The 6000-nt window shown below is 47.4% G+C and overlaps 1 protein-coding gene across 1 annotated transcript in view; it reads left to right on the top strand.

Annotated features, from left to right (window-relative positions):
* Positions 1-645: 645 nt before the first annotated feature.
* The window catches only part of LOC127381925 (BTB/POZ domain-containing protein KCTD1), a 103897-nt gene continuing 98542 nt past the window's right edge, over positions 646-6000 (top strand). Inside the window, exon 1 of the mRNA XM_051612923.1 lies at positions 646-682. The gene's annotated coding sequence lies outside the window, so the exon portion shown is untranslated. The remainder of the gene's footprint in view (positions 683-6000) is intronic.

Genomic DNA, 6000 nt, shown 5'->3' with positions numbered 1-6000 from the left:
TGCTCCACTGCCAAATTATCACATATCCCTCGATCAAAACGGGAGGTGATCCTAATCAACAAGTTGTGCGACCTTAGTACAATGGCAACGTCAGGTCAGGTCGGGAAAGTGAAGAGACAGATCTAAATACAAATGAAAAGAAAAAGAGAGGCAAAAAGAAAGAAAGAAACAACCAACAATCCTTATAATTATCATCATCTGCTGCTTTTCCCTCTTCTGGCAAAGAAACACTCCATCCATTTGCAGAAATCGCCCGCGGAAACGTTACATCAAAACTAATCACAACGATTAAAATCAGCTTTTCTGTGCAAGAGGAGAGTAAAAAGCAAGTTGGAGGCTGGAATGAGACTGTTTTTTCCACCAAAAAAAATCCGAAAAAAAAATAATACACGCAATAATATATATATATATATATATCTCTATATGCACGTTTCGAAGGAGATCAATTTTATGCCCGTGTGATCAGTTAATTTAATTTAACTTTTCTTTCGGAGATTGATTCAGACTGGAGGTAGAGACATGAGCTAATTGTATCCTGATCCTTGCCTTGAGGGGTTTCAAAGCCCTGGAGCAACTATTCTCTCTATTTTGCTCTGTCTACCTTAGCCAAGCTATTGCATTTCTCTCTGGTGTAGCGAGGAGAGCAGACCGCTGCCGGGAGAGAGAGAGAAATATCGGAAGTGTGAGTTGGGGGGGAGGGGGGGTGAAGGGGATAAAGGAGGAAAAAAAAAACAGGAAAGGAAAGGGGAAAAAAAAAAAAAAAAAAAGAAAAAAAAAAAGAAAAAAAGAAAAAAAAGGGGGGGGGGGGGGGGGGAAGGAAAGGGAAAAAAAAAGAAAAAAAAAAAAAAAAGAGGGAGACTTTCGCGGCTCCGATGTTCCAGGTAAGGGCTGCTCGGGATTGTTGTTGTTGTTTGCAGCGGCGGAGGGTGCGGAGGGACTCGGGCGCCTCTCGCTTCCACGCATGTGCCGGGCGCTCGCACCCCGCGCGGCGCGGCCGCCTCGCCCGCCGCGCTCCCCCGCGCAACCCGCGCCCCCGCGCAGCGCCGCGGGGAGGCGGGGAGGGAGGGAGGGAGGGAAGGAAGGAAGGAGGGAGCCGTGCGGCGGGCGGGGGGCTCCTCCTTTCCCCACCGCCTCTCTGGGTGGGGGGGTTGGGGACGATACACACTTTGGGGGGCGGGGTGGGGGATTTATTTAATTTAAATGTGTCTATTTCCGCACGGGGTTGCGCGGTTGGCATTGTTCTGCGCCGGGCTGCGGGAGGGGGCCGCCATTGTGGGGGTGTGTGTGTGCGAGAGAGCGGGAGGTACCTTCCCCCCACACACACACACACACCCCAACCCACCGCAGAACCCTCCGCCGCGCACCCCTCTCCGCAGCCCCCCGCGGCGCCCTTTGTTGCCGGGGCGGCGAAAGGAAAAGGGAAGGCGGCCCCGCAAGGCCACCCCTCCCCGCACACCCTCCGCCACCTCCGCGGGCGGCGGGGCCGGGCGGCGGGGCAGCGGCCGCCCTTCCTCCGCGCCGCCGGCCCGCTCTGCCGGCTCTGCCCGCGGGGGCCGAGGTGGCCGAAGCGGCCGTTGCCGCCAGCCCGCGCGCGCGCGTGCGGAGGTGACGGTTGGCGGCGGGACGGCGGTTGCTGCCCCCTCAGGGCCCGGCCGCGCTGCCCCGTCCCGCCGTGTCCGACGCCGTCCCGGAAGAGAAGGAGGGGAGAAAAAAAAAAAGGAAAAAAAAGAAAAAAAAAAAAAGGGGGTGGGGGGGAGGAGGTTGGCGGGGAACCGACAGAAAAAAGCCACTCGCCGCATGTTTCAAATCAGCCAGATACAAGTTGATGGGAGGGTGCCCTGCGGGCATCGAGGGTGCTCGGATTGTCGGGGCGAATGAAAAAAAGAAGGGGCGAAACGCTCTCTCTTCCCAGCGGCGGGGGCTGCCGAGGGACCCCCGGCTGCTGGCGGGCCGGGGAGGGCCGGGGCAGAGCCGCCGGTGCTCCTCTAGCGTGGCCGGGGGCGAGGGGAGCAGGCAGCAGGCGGGTGCGGCGCCGCGGGGCTGGGGGCTGGTGGCCGGGGCGATTGTTTTTGTTGTCTGTCACAAGCGCCGTGGAAAAGCTGCGCCTGAAACGCAACTTTCCATCTTAATCTTCCCCCCGAGGTCTGGGAGAGGGGGTGGGGGGGTGGCTCGCTGGGAAAAGGGGGATCGGCGGCTGCGGGTGCAGCGGGGAAGCTGCGGGGCGACCCGAGGAAGTTGCTGCCTTGAGCACGCAGGGGCCGGGGGGGGGGGGACAGAAAACACACACACGCAAACCCACCACCCAAAAATACATAATAATTTTTTTAAAAAAACCCAAACAACCCGGTACTTTCATTGGTGCTGCGTGGGTTCAGCAGCGGCCGTGGGAGGATGCTCGCCCCGCAGGTCGGAGGCACTTGGCGAAACTTCCCCTCGCCTCTTCAAAATGACTGCGGTGATTTTTGGTGTATTAATCACGCCCGCGGCACTACACAAAATGTTCTAGCACACGCTAGAGGTCCCTCGCAGAGCTGTCAGACGTGAGGGTGTTTTCAGGTTGAGTTGGTCTTTATTTTATTATTTATTCCCCCCGCCCCTCAGTTTTCACTGTTTGGGCAGCATCGACTGTTGCTGCAAATATCAGTGCACAGCACACTATTCAAATGAGGGTGAAGGATTTCCGACGTGTTGTGTTTGTGCCCTCGTTGTCTGGGCACCAGTGGGTCAGTTAGCACACACCTTTCTCTGCGCTCTAAAAAAAAACAAAAACGAATGTAAACGGAATTAATTTCATGCAGTGATTTCTTACTGTGGTCTTAAATATCCTCGCAGTTTGTCGTTGTTTGGGCCAAGTTCCAAATTTTGTCCTCGCTTTTCTCATGTCAATCCTGCCATAGAAGTAAACGGCGTAAAACTTGAATAAGGATTTCAGGGTATGGCTCATTATTTTAAGGAGAGAAATATGCAAGCAAGCAAAAAGCCAAGTTATAAAATTATAAAGACTCAATAAAGGTGATGGAGGCAACTAAAAATTATTGATTTCCAGCAATTTTCATATCCAGACCATGTTACAGAACTAATTAGTCCCTCCAATCTTCATGTATTACAAGCAGAATTATCACCATTTTACGGATGAAAAAACTGAGAAATAAAAAGAAGGTCACTGACTTGCCTGAAGCCATATAGCAAATAAAAGATAGATCTGGAATCAGCTAGGACAGATTTAGATCTCTTGCTGATTTGCACTGCTGTAACTATTGATTTCATTGAAATTCTTCTGGATTTAAGTCAGATTTGGAATTTAGCTATTGCCGCATCCCTTAGAAATGCTGCTTTCATCAAAATTCTGTTTGGAACACGACTGGATTCGATGCAAATGTTGGGGGGAGAATATTTGGTGTACTTTTAATTTTTAAAATACAAATTACTGTGAAACTTGAGGACTATGTTGGCTTTTCAATTTTTGAATTCCATTGCAATTTCATCTGTCACATCAGTGTTGTTCTGTAGTTCGGTTTTGGTATTTATTTTTTAATTAACAATTTCCTCACTAGTAGTGCAGCTTTTGTTTCTGGTTTCTGAGAAGAGCTTTTTAGTAGATATCTCTGAATGAAGCCTTCAGCTTTGTGTCAGAACAACCTGAGAACAAATAATTTTTGTGTGAGGAACACTTCATTCCTTGTAGGTCTCACTCAGGCAGAGATGAAAAATTGCATGACCATAGTATACAAAAAAACCAGCTTTTCCCCTGCATAGAGGAAGGACTTGCTCACATATGCTCTTTGCTGGATTATTATAAGTTTATTTATGGAGAAAATGCTATGTAAAAGGAAATATTCACTGCTCATAACAAATGTGAGTGCTTTATTCAAAGTGGGGTCTCTCACAATAAACAAAATATCATATCTGCCAGTCACACTCAGTATTTCACATGAGCCCAGCTGGGAAGGAATGGTAATTTCTGCTTTCTGTATTCCACCTACTCTACAAACATTTTCAGGATACCATAAAACAGACACCGACGCACAGATTGTGATTATGGTGCTTTACTGTTCATTTATTTATGTGTGCTGTTACATACAAACCGCCACCACTAAAGCTTACACTAAAGTTCCTGCTTTTGTGTAACTGGTTGTCATCTGCATTGAGTAAGATGCTGATACTTGAGGGAGCTGATGGTCCCTCAGTGGTGCTCATACCCCTGCAGTCTGTGTCTGACCACATAGCTTAGTATGTGGGGAAGCAGACATAGAACATGGCTGTAATTAAGACTAGTGGTCGTCTCCCCCTTCCCCACACCCCCCTCTCCCCATTTGGGCTTATATGTGTGAAATAGAAAGCATTGAGGTGGGAATTCACACCACAGAGTCTATGAGGCTTGTTTAAGACCATGTACTTTAGCCCCCTTTCTCAAGTTCTGTGCAGGAAACTGCTGTACCTCACTTGTAATGTGTGTTCTACTCTGCTCTGGTACCAGAGGAAAAATAATGTTGATCAGAAGCAAATTTTAGCGGATGTGCCTGCTGTTACTTATTTGGGATCCTTTTACACTGCTACAGTGGAGCCAAGTTGGATCTCCTTCCAGGAAACAAATTTAGTTACTTGGGTTTTTTTCTGACAGAAACATAATTCTTGCTTTAAATGGAATCTCTTCTGTTGGTCTGCATTGCACTTATGTTTTCTTTTTACAGCCTGGGTAAAATTAATCTCTGGTATAGTGCCATTGACTTCTGTGTTGTTTCACAAAGAATTAATTTGGCTTTCTGTGTTATAATACAAATTTTTGCTGTCCTACTTTCCACAGATTACAATTTCCTTTTTTTTCCCCCTTTTTTTTAGTTTAAAGGAGAAAAATATAAAATGCACAGATCTTAATTTTTATTTTGTCCACTTCTGCTACTTGTGCAGGAAGAGGTATCACTTCTTTTGCTTCTTGTTTTGTAAATGAAGTTGAATATATACATTTAAAGAATGTCTATGGGCAGGAGGAGGGAGTAACTACTATCTTCCTAGACGATAACACCTTAAAAAAGATATTCATGTATGTGAAATCCATTAGCACATTCCATACTGATGATGTATTTTGTAGCTTTAATAATCTCAGGTTCGCTAATGTGTATTTTAGTCACGCTTTTAATCCAGAAGTCAAGCAACTTCCCATATCCAACTGAACCAAAGTTGACGCTGTTGCGTGTTCAGTTGTTTTAAGCCCATGTTTATGGAACGAAAGGCTCACCTGATAACCTTTTCCTGATAGCTCTTCATCTGGCTGGCTACCCCCACTGGCAATGGAAGTTACCCGGTGTTTGATGTGGTTGGCAGGTTAGTGCAAATGCGGCTTTGCAGGTGGTTTGTGTGTAGCCAAAGTCTACAGGTGAGGGAGACAAACCTTAGAAGTGCTTGTTGGGGCAAAGGACAACTCATCCTGACAAATTATTTAGTGGCTTTTACTCAACTGGTTTTCCTTGCCCAATGTACTCATGAATAAGGAACAGTCTTTAAAAACACAAAAAGTAACACGGCACAGCAGGGTTGCCCCAAGATGATAGGAAAATGAGCTCTGTCTCACCCGGGTTAATGGCTTTTTCTGCTTCTGCTTCTTAAACAACACCTTCACCATTGTGGTTGTTTCCCCTCAGCAAGCATTTATGACTCAGTTCTGTCCCAAACCTCAAGGTCAGTGTAGGGATCTAAGGGTTTTCCTTGGTTTTTTTCACTGGTGTAATTCAGGATGATTTGCAGGTTAGCTAATGTGCAGGACTGTAACTGGTAGAATGTAGGCTCAGGCATGTGCCTCTGGCTCTGTGTGAGTGTAGTTGCCTCTGTCAAACAGGCAGCTGGTGCGGGAGCAAAACTGTCTGCTACTGCTGTAGAAGGTTTTGCCAGACCTCACCTGTCATAGATTTTACTTCTCATGGAAAAACTGTGAAGCCACACTATGATTTCGTCAGGCAGAAATGATGGGAGATTGTCTCAGGCAAGGAATTTGCAGCAGACATG

This window comes from Apus apus, chromosome 2 (assembly GCF_020740795.1).
Source record: "Apus apus isolate bApuApu2 chromosome 2, bApuApu2.pri.cur, whole genome shotgun sequence".
Lineage (NCBI taxonomy): Eukaryota > Metazoa > Chordata > Aves > Apodiformes > Apodidae > Apus > Apus apus.
Note: the sequence above shows the minus strand (reverse complement) of the source record. Positions and strands in the feature narration are given on the sequence as shown.